General features: G+C 46.5%; 1 long non-coding RNA gene across 1 annotated transcript; it reads right to left on the bottom strand.

Moving 5' to 3' along the window:
* Window positions 1-1,544: 1,544 nt before the first annotated feature.
* On the bottom strand, window positions 1,545-9,128 carry LOC114606785 (uncharacterized). The gene is made up of 3 exons (XR_003708978.2): window positions 8,806-9,128; window positions 5,273-5,392; window positions 1,545-2,137 (listed from the first exon to the last, which is right to left on the bottom strand). It is a non-coding gene; the product is annotated as an uncharacterized LOC114606785 (long non-coding RNA).
* Between the last annotated feature and the right edge of the window lie 333 nt (window positions 9,129-9,461).

Below are 9,461 nucleotides of genomic sequence, written 5' to 3'. Positions count from 1 at the left end.
ATGCAGATAGGTGTGTTATAGGCTTCCAGCACACTTCCTGCTTTCCATAATACCTTTCAGAAGATGTCCTCGTTAGACTTAGGCCTGTTTATATGCTAATGACTCTTCCCCCCCAGGAGGTTGGCAGATGTCTCTTGCTTTCCTTGTGTGGTGAGTTAGCATATTTCCTTGAGACAAAAGAGGTAACATATTTTTCATACATTCCTGATTTAGATTCATTACCGGAGAGGACTATTCATTCTGACTCCTTCATGACAGCAACTGAAACAGTCTGCTGAAATCTGCCAGCACTGTTCATAATTCCATGCCCTATGTGTTGCTTGTGGGACTTCCAACAAGGAAGGTCTTGAAGAACCCTCATCTTCAAAAATGCCGCCCATGTTTCCTGGCTGTGGAAGAACGGAGGGTGGAAGAACTAAGATGGGACATTGACCCATCAGAAAAGGGAGTCGGAGACCACTCCCTTTTGGTCAGAGCCAAAAATGGGATGCAGAAGTAGTGTGAGAGGGGGTAGGAATGGGGTGAGTGACACGCTCACAGCAGCAGTGCCAGGGGAGAGATATGGGGGGGAGGGGACAATGCGCCAGCAAGGTTGGCGTGGTGGCAGCTTTGGATTGGCAGTGGATGTGGGACCACTGCCCACCCCATGACAAACAGCCAGTCAACACTGGTAGCAAACACAAAACAAACATCAGCATCATCCCCAATGGGACCCTGAAGGTACAAAAGTGTAGTTTGCTTGGTAGATAGCTGTCAGTTTGCATTTCTTAGTACAGAAACTATTGATCTAATGTGTAGATATCTTTCCTATTTTAATTCATTCAAGGGGTTTCTGGAAGTTTCTGGAAGCTTCTCTGTGTGAAAGACGCTTCATGATTGTTTGGGTTATACCTTCAGAGAAGCTGTGTGCAGCTGGCTTGAATTGGCTCTCTTATCTCTTTCTGCAAGGTCATGCTTACTATAAATACAGTGGTACCTCGGGTTACATACGCTTCGGGTTACACACTCCACTAACCCAGAAATAGTGCTTCAGGTTAAGAACTTTGCTTCAGAATGAGAAAAGAAATCGTGCTCTGGCGGTGTGGCGGCAGCAGGAGGCCCCATTAGCTAAAGTGGTGCTTCAGGTTAAGAACAGTTTCAGGTTAAGTATGGACCTCCAGAACAAATTAAGTACTTAACCTGAGGTACCACTGTATAGGCCGGAAGGAGCCTGGGTTTTAATTTCTCTTTCTGTCTCTTTGTCTGGTGTGGTGTTTTGTACATAGTATGCTTAGTGTTAAGCTTTAGTCTTGTTATATGTTTGTAAGTTTTATTGTAAGTGCTGAAACTGAATTTTTATGGACTATGCCAATCCTGAACATGCTGCATTTGTGACCATTCTGCTCATTTGCCTTCAGTAGCAAGTAAAGCTCTCCTGGATGAAGTACAGTTGCCTCTGGTCTATTTTGGGGTAACTCTGCTACGTGTTTAAGTTTTTCCTCTTCCGGTGCTGGTGCGACAATAGCAATCCTGAGTTTAAAAGGGTTGAACACAACTAACTGATCTAGTCAGCCCTGCAAGGGACACATTCTTGTTCCCTGGCTCAGGAACATTGGGGACACAGCTTTATTTATTGAGGAATCTCTATGCGTCTGTTGCCCATTCCTTATCTTCAGCTCTTTCTCTCTCCCGGGAAGTGCCAGTGCTGGGAGAGTGCCACTGCATCCAAGGGAGCCACCGCTGCATGAATGTGCTCAACTTTGACTTGTTCAGCCTCTTTTCACTTCAGGGGCATTTCTGTATGATCCAGTACACATGCAAACATCTTCCTCCTGCTTCTCTTGTACTAAACATTCAAGCGCAAACATTTTGGAAGAAAGAGAACCTGTCTTTCTTGGGTGGCATTGACCCACTGAATGATAAGCTTTGGGCAAATGCTGCTGGAGCCAGGCTTATTCCTTTTTGCAATGACAACCTCCTTCCATTGACTATTTTTATGCAAGAACTGCTGAATGCTTTCTCATCCCAGGACTCGGTGCCTTGCTACTGTTGCCATCAACCGAAAGAACGTGTACTGGCAAAGGCTCCTGATGAGTCCAGATGAGCTCTTGTTGATGAATGCGGCATTGTTGGCTTTAAATACCTTTTTAGCCATTTTCTGAAAGAGAAGATAAACTCGAGATGTTAATTGTTTCGAAGTGAAGCTATTTGGGAGGGGTTTTCTGGCTCGGCAACGTTGGCTGTTTTTCAGTATCTTGACAGGCACCGAGTGAAAAGCTTTGGAGCTTATTAATTTTCTTGGGGATGGAACTGCGGGCAGAACAAAGAACCCCCAGGAATTTCATTTGCGGCCAGTGAAAGGCTTGTCAAATGTTGGGGATGCCTATAGTTGCATCGCCTTCCGTCATGGATGCTTCAGCTGAGATTCCTGAATTGGACTAGAGGATCCTCAGACTTCTTTCCAGCTCTACAATTCTATGATTCTACCTGTCCCCTAAGGCCTCTGCCCCTACGCTCCCTTGATCTCTGATTACTCCTCTTCATTTATTTATATCCTGCCTTTTATCCAAGAAGTTCAAGGTGGCATACGTTATGTTTCTCCTTTTTGTCTTCACAAACACCCAGCAAGGTAAGTCAAGCTAAAAGATGGCTGGGGATAGATTTCCCCAGTGCTAGTCTGACACTCTAACCACTGCATCATGCAAGCCCTTTCTCTAAGCTTTCCAGGGGGTCCTGCTATAGCTTTCCTTTACACGGATTTAGCTTCCTCTACACCTGCTTCATAGGGACGCGGGTGGCGCTGTGGGTTAAACCACAGAGCCTAGGACTTGCCGATCAGAAGGTCGGCGGTTTGAATCCCCGCGACGGGGTGAGCTCCCATTGCTCGGTCCCTGCTCCTGCCAACCTAGCAATTCGAAAGTACATCAAGGTGCAAGTAGATAAATAGGTACCACTCCGTCGGGAAGGTAAACAGCGTTTCCGTGCGCTGCTCTGGTTCACCAGAAGCGGCTTAGTTTTGCTGGCCACATGACCCAGAAGCTGTACGCCAGCTCCCTTGGCCAGTAAAGCAAGATGAGCGCCGCAACCCCAGAGTTGGCCACGACTGGTCCTAATGGTCAGGGGTCCCTTTACCTTTACACTTGCTTCATACTTCACTTATTTACTCTATATCCCCTTCCTTATTCCCTTCTTGCTATACGGGTGCCAAATCTTCACCCCATGGGCTAATCTTGGACCACAAGGAGGTCAAATTAGGCCCAGGAGGCCATTCAAAAAGCCAAAATCACACCCTACACCCACCTGCCAGTCAGCTGATCTCACTCCAATGGGGGAGGCTGACATCAGCTGGTGGGAAGGCGGAGGGGTTGATTCTGCATTGGCTGCATGCACCAGTTCCCCTGCTGGGAAACGGTGTATGCAGCCAAAGCAGCAGGATTTAACCACTGCTCATCAGTCGATGTGTGGCGGGGTTATATCCTGCTCAGTTTGGCTGCGCAAACCTGTTTCCCTGTTGAAAACAGACATGCACAGCCAAAGCTCAATGTGAAGTTGTTTGAAAGCCCTTTTTGCAAACAACCTTGTGCTACTCTTCAAACCTCCACATTTCAAAAGGGGCTTCAGACAGCTTTATGCTGCCCTTTGAAGACCCAGCAGTTGGGGCTTCAAAGCACAACATCACCTTACATCACAATGATGTCAGGTGATCGAGAGGTGGGTAGCCCTGAACACCTGTCAAATTTGGCCTTGTAGGGGTGGGAAGATAAGGATCTGGCCTGATGGAAAAGATTTCCTGCCTTTGCAATAGACTACATGCCTCTGGCATCTTCCTTCTCCCCCCACAATCTTATTCAGCTATAGCCCAAACCTAGTGCAGTATAACATCATTTTATCTCATAGGAAATCAGGGTGGGTTGCAAGAGAGAGGACTTCTCTGCCACTTTATCTGAACAAGGCAGCCAAGCCTAAATCCCAAGCCCACTGCATTTTCTGAGCACAATTTGGTAAAAAGACAGGACACACATTTAACAATTGCAATAAGAAACAGATTGGCATTTGGGTGGTTTTCTCTGAGGTGAAATATTGAAGCTTCCCTCTCTCTTCTCAGTTTTTCAAAAGTACCTGTTCTGCCTAGACAGATTAAGCTATTGAGAGGAAGAGGTGATCCAACACATGTGCAGACAACATACAGAGAAATGCAAGTCCTCATTGGCTTGCCTGAGCCGCCAAGGCAAAAAGTAGGTCACAACAAAATGGAGGGGGAGGAGTAGGGTGAGCACCAGGCTTTGACACACCTTTCAGACCCAATGCCAGAATGAGAAAGGCAGAGGCACTTGGAGCAGCCAACACTAAAACAGGAACGATGATGCCAGGCAGGAAAGCAGGAGATCATGCGTCAGGTGCCTGAAGCCAAATCCAAAGGATATGTCAAAAGGATGAGGAGCCAAAACAAAGATTATCGGGGAGATCTAGCCTTTGAAAGGACTGGCGTCTGAACCAGCCAGAGTCTAGAAAGCAGAAGGTATGAGGCTTGGTGAAGGCAGGATCCTACAGCACAGACTCTTCACGTGGTGGGGATGTGCCCACACAAGAGAAGAGGGAGAAATGCCAGGGTTTTTTGAGGGTGGCATGGAACATTCATGCTCTGAGCATACCTATGGCTTAATGTGCCAGCCTTTTGAACTCGCTCCAGCAGGAGCATCTTCTCATTGAAGGCACACGAAGCACCAATATCTACCATGTTGGGGTGGAAAGAAGCAGCAGCAACATTTTAAAGAGCAATTTGAATGAAGTCAGACCAGCACATCTTTTCGGACTGTTTATCCAATGCATAATAAACCTTGCTTGAACTTAATTCCTGATGTGCTGCACTGAACATTTTTTCTATGGCACTTCTGGTGTTATGCCCTCCTGCACTCCCGCCACAAATTCCTAAGCATTTTGTGTCCTTTTAAAAGCTTACAGAATCCTCTGCCCGTGAAGGAGGTGTGCCCAGAATTGTAACTCGCACAGAGTCGGGAACCAGTGTGGCATAATGGCTAGAGTGTTGGTCTAGGATTGGGAGATCTGAGTTCAATACTCACTCCTTTTGTTCACTCACTATGTTTATCCCAACCTACCTTACAGGGCTGTTGTGAAGATATAAAGTAGGCAGGCTCCAGGTGGGGGAAGGACCTGGTGCACTGTCCTTGGCTCATTGAAAAAGAAGCAGGGCATTGTATAAATGTAACAAATAAACAAATAACAGTTTTTGCAGTGCACTCTTATACATGCTTTTTTCTCCTGTTCCACCCACTAAGATCAGCTCCGTTCTTCTACTCTTGCCTGGTTTCTTTGCAGCAGGTCCTGCCACTTTCTCTCTCCTTGCTCTCTGGCTTTCTTCCTGTTGTGCACTCCACTCACCACATCTTCAGACCTTGGGAGGATGGAGAGGCACTGCATCATCATCATCATCATCATCAAAGTTCTTCATGTCTTCATCAATACCAGGCATAGGCAAACTCCGGCCCTCCAGATGTTTGGGACCACAATTCCCATCATCCCTAGCTAACAGGACCAGTGGTCAGGGATGATGGGAATTGTAGTCCCCAACATCTGGAGGGCCGGAGTTTGCCTATGCCTGATCAATACCCTCTCTCTACGCCTGCACATTCTCTCTCTCTCTCTCTCTCTCTCTCTCTCTCTCTCTCACACACACACACACACACGGAGGGAGGGAAATGGAAGCAGGTACAGGCTGTCCTTCAGTGTGACCTGGTCACTGCCACTTGGGAGAGCGGGAGACACAACACTTTTGGAGAGCTGGGAGCCAGACCAGGCCCACTAAGTCTCCACCTCACAGTTGACAGACAGGCAAGTTCTGGTCTTGTTTTTTGAAAGAGTTGCAGATGGTTGCAGTTGGTGCACTGCCATTTGGAGGTGACCAAAGGGTGGTGGGGACCAGGACATGTGTCCTGTTTTCCAGTCCCAGTGGTCCTAATGTTGCAGGTGGGTGGAGGGGCGGAAGGGTAAGTCATCTCACACAACACTGGCTATCGCCTTAAATCCCTTGCAGAGTTTTGAATGTATTGTGTGTGCTCTTTTCTGCTGTTCTAGAAACAAGCTAAAGCATTAACAGTGCCTCGCATGAAACCCATTTTAATTCCAAACCTCGCTGAGTTTGCCATGCCTGTAAAGGGAATAATAGAATTAATTTGCTTGGAGTGGGGCAGCTGTAGTGCAAACTGCACCCCTCCATGCCAGTGGAGAGAACAGCATTCAATGGCAACTCATGCCTTCAGGGAAGCCAAACGACATTTGCACAACAATTATCTATAGGAGGCCTGCCATAGGGCAGCTTCAAATTGCTGTCAGTGCCCCATTACATTCCAGCTGGTGTATATCGCCTTGGGAATATCCTGAATAAGGTTGTCACAATACTGTCTGGGAATTTTTTGATGTCCCTGTATATTAGTTTGTAAAGGAAAGGAAGCCTACAAGGGATTCAAACTTGGTTATTATCGACCCTCCCCAAGTTATTGGAAGCAATATGTGAAGCTGAGCAAAACCCTCCAGAGGTGGCATTGGTTGGCAAGGTTGAGATTCTCAATGCAGTATATTAACCTGAGAGATTAAACTCACTGAAACCAATGGGACTTGCCAGTGAATGTATATGGTTAGGATCAGGTTGCAATTCTTTGCTGGCCATTCAGCAGGTCACTAAGGAACAACAGGAACTGAGTTGTATTATAATGCCCACTTCTAGTTCCTCTTCATTTGGCATCTGGGAAAAGCTGCATGTGGTTTTCTGGAAGTTTACAATTGGCCACACAGAAATGGTGAACATGCTACACTAATTTGCTTTTTAGTGCGATTCTTTGCTCCCCCTGCCTCAGCTGCACACAATTACTTCCATGCACTCACAATGACCCATCTTGTTAGGTATTACTAGCAGCAATGCGCAGACATGAAGTTGTGGTGTGTCTCTCACTAGATAACTTTCAAATCCAAACTTTCCAAAGCAGCTGAAACCATCCCTGAAACAAATATGTGGGGGCATAACATTTGGGCTTCCGTCCTGGTTTCATTGCCATAAGATTTGTGTTTGTAAATGGGTACAAAAAAAACCCCAGTTGGGTTGTGTCGACCTCCGTAGATAAACAGTGATGACTGTAAACTGTGGGGAAATGTTTGTTGTGAACAATGCTTTGTAACCTTCCTTCACCCTACGTGGACACATTCAGTAAAAGAGCAATTAAAAAGACCCGTCAAATGGAAACATCTTCAAATGTGCTTGATTGCTTAAAGTAAACGCTTTGGAAATACAGTTATGTATCTTCTTGCTGCTGGCTGAATTCTGTGTGCATTCACATTAATTTCCTTCCCGATCTTAATACCAAACCCATTGGCACTTCTCGCTAGCTGAGCTGGAAACTCAACATTTCTCTAATAGATGTTCATTGAAGAGGACTCTAATTTATGCTCACTAGCACTGTCTGAAATGGTTTCTGAAATGGAAAATGGCTCCCTTTCAGTTGCCTCCCATTCTCAAAAGAGTTCACACTCCAAGGCCACAAATTATTCTCTTATTAGGTGGAAGAACCCAATTTACAAGAATGAATTCTAGAACACAGAGAAGGGGAGAATGGCGTCCTCAGATGTTTTGGACTATAACATCTCTTATACTGTCACTTGCCAATAGCATCTCGTTGTCATGGATACAGAAGAATGGTGAGAGGTACCAGCTGGGGAATCCTCAAGGGAAGAAGGCTCAGAGCCCAGGGATTGGTGGTCAGAGGGAGAAGCCTGGGAGGAGGGTGTGTGGGAAGCTGGAGAGGTATCAGATTTTAGTGAGTGGGGAGAGTTTGTGTCAGAGAGAAGTCCAGAATCAGAAGCTGAAGCAGAAGAGGAGGGAGGCCAAGAGGCAGGGGTGAGTCAGGCTGGTGAAGAAGCCAGAGGGACGACTCCTGCTGCTGCTGCAACAAGCTCCTCTCCCCTCTAGTCCCCCCTGAGAAGAAGTGTGAAGAGAGAGGAGCACAGACAGCTGCATTAGTGAAGTCTCAGATTGCTTGGGAAGTACAGTGGACCCTCTGGATATGAATTTAATTCGTTCCGGGGGCCCACCTGCAACCTGAAAAGTCTGTATCTGGAATGCTGCTTCTGTGCACATGTGCGGTGCGACACAGCACTTCTGCGCATGCGGTGAAACCCGGCAGTATACACTTCTGGGTTTGCCACGTTCGCAACCTGAAGTTTACTGTGGGAAGGTGGGGATCTTCAGCCTCCACAACAATAAGGGCAAAACCTACTATGAAGAGTTGCTGTGCCCATTAGGCCTGGCACTCTTGAGCTGACCTTGCTTCCGTCCAATAAAGAGTTCATTTCACTTACTCCATGTGATTTATTCCTGACATCCACTGCTGACACATATCCCCCCTAGTGAGAACTCCAAATCAGGCTATGATTGCCATTTATGCAGGTCAAAAGGTCATTGTATATTTGTATACAATGGGCATAAGTTAATTCATGCGGATAGTTTCAGATTTCAAAATAATTTTCATAATTTAAATAGAAATATAATACTTTTCACCTAAATGGGTAAAGACCCTGTGTTGGCTGCCCGGTGCTGTTGATGGGCAAGGTCCCTGCTGCTCTCCCACCTTAAGGCGCTTTATTTTTCAAATGGACTTGAACCAGTTGGACTGTTCCCCTATGAAGCTGGGCACAATGCCATTCTAGCTACATGCGGTAGATGGCAATCCTTCAGGCCCCCTTGGCCCAGTCAGTTTAGATTCACATTTCAGGACTGAAGGATGCTCATTAGGGTAAAGTACAAACATGCATTCTTACCTAGGATGGCAGGAGAGGACTTGGCTGGAGCTATCAGGAGTGTGAATGGGGAGGCAACATGGATGAGGAATGCAGGAGAGAAGAAGCATATGGTAAATTAGGCGATTCAAAGCTGAACCTCTGCAGAAGTCAATACTTCCGGCAAAGGGCCTCTGAGTATGAACATAAAAGCTTAGCTCTATCTCCAAATTGGCCATCGGCAACCTCTGCGGAAAGGAGCCAGGAAGGGGGCTGAGGTGGGGAGCTGTGTGACCCTTTCCCTCACACAGTTCATTGATTTCTTTGCTTTATGATTCAGGGCTTTCCATTGCCCTTTGACACCAAATTAAAGTTTAATTCAGATGGAGATGGAAGCATCTCCCCCTTGCAGGTTCACTGCTGAAGCATCAATAAGATCTTCTGGGAGTTAATTACACAGTAATTCTTTCGCTGCTCAACACAGCTCATTAAATCCCTTCTCTGCCCCTCCCCTGTTAAGCTCTCCCCTCCCACCCCAAATGACTGAACTGCTTGCAGACAATAATAGGAGCAGCTTTCCTGCTCCTGTTCGAACCCTTAGATCTTCTTCCTCTTCTCTCCCCCACCCTTGCCCCTGCTAAATAGTATTCAGACCTTCCATTTCTGCTGATAGCAGATTTGATTTGCATTCTGCCAGA

This window comes from Podarcis muralis, chromosome 11, assembly GCF_964188315.1.
Source record: "Podarcis muralis chromosome 11, rPodMur119.hap1.1, whole genome shotgun sequence".
Classification (NCBI taxonomy): Eukaryota; Metazoa; Chordata; class Lepidosauria; order Squamata; family Lacertidae; genus Podarcis; species Podarcis muralis.
Note: the sequence above shows the minus strand (reverse complement) of the source record. Positions and strands in the feature narration are given on the sequence as shown.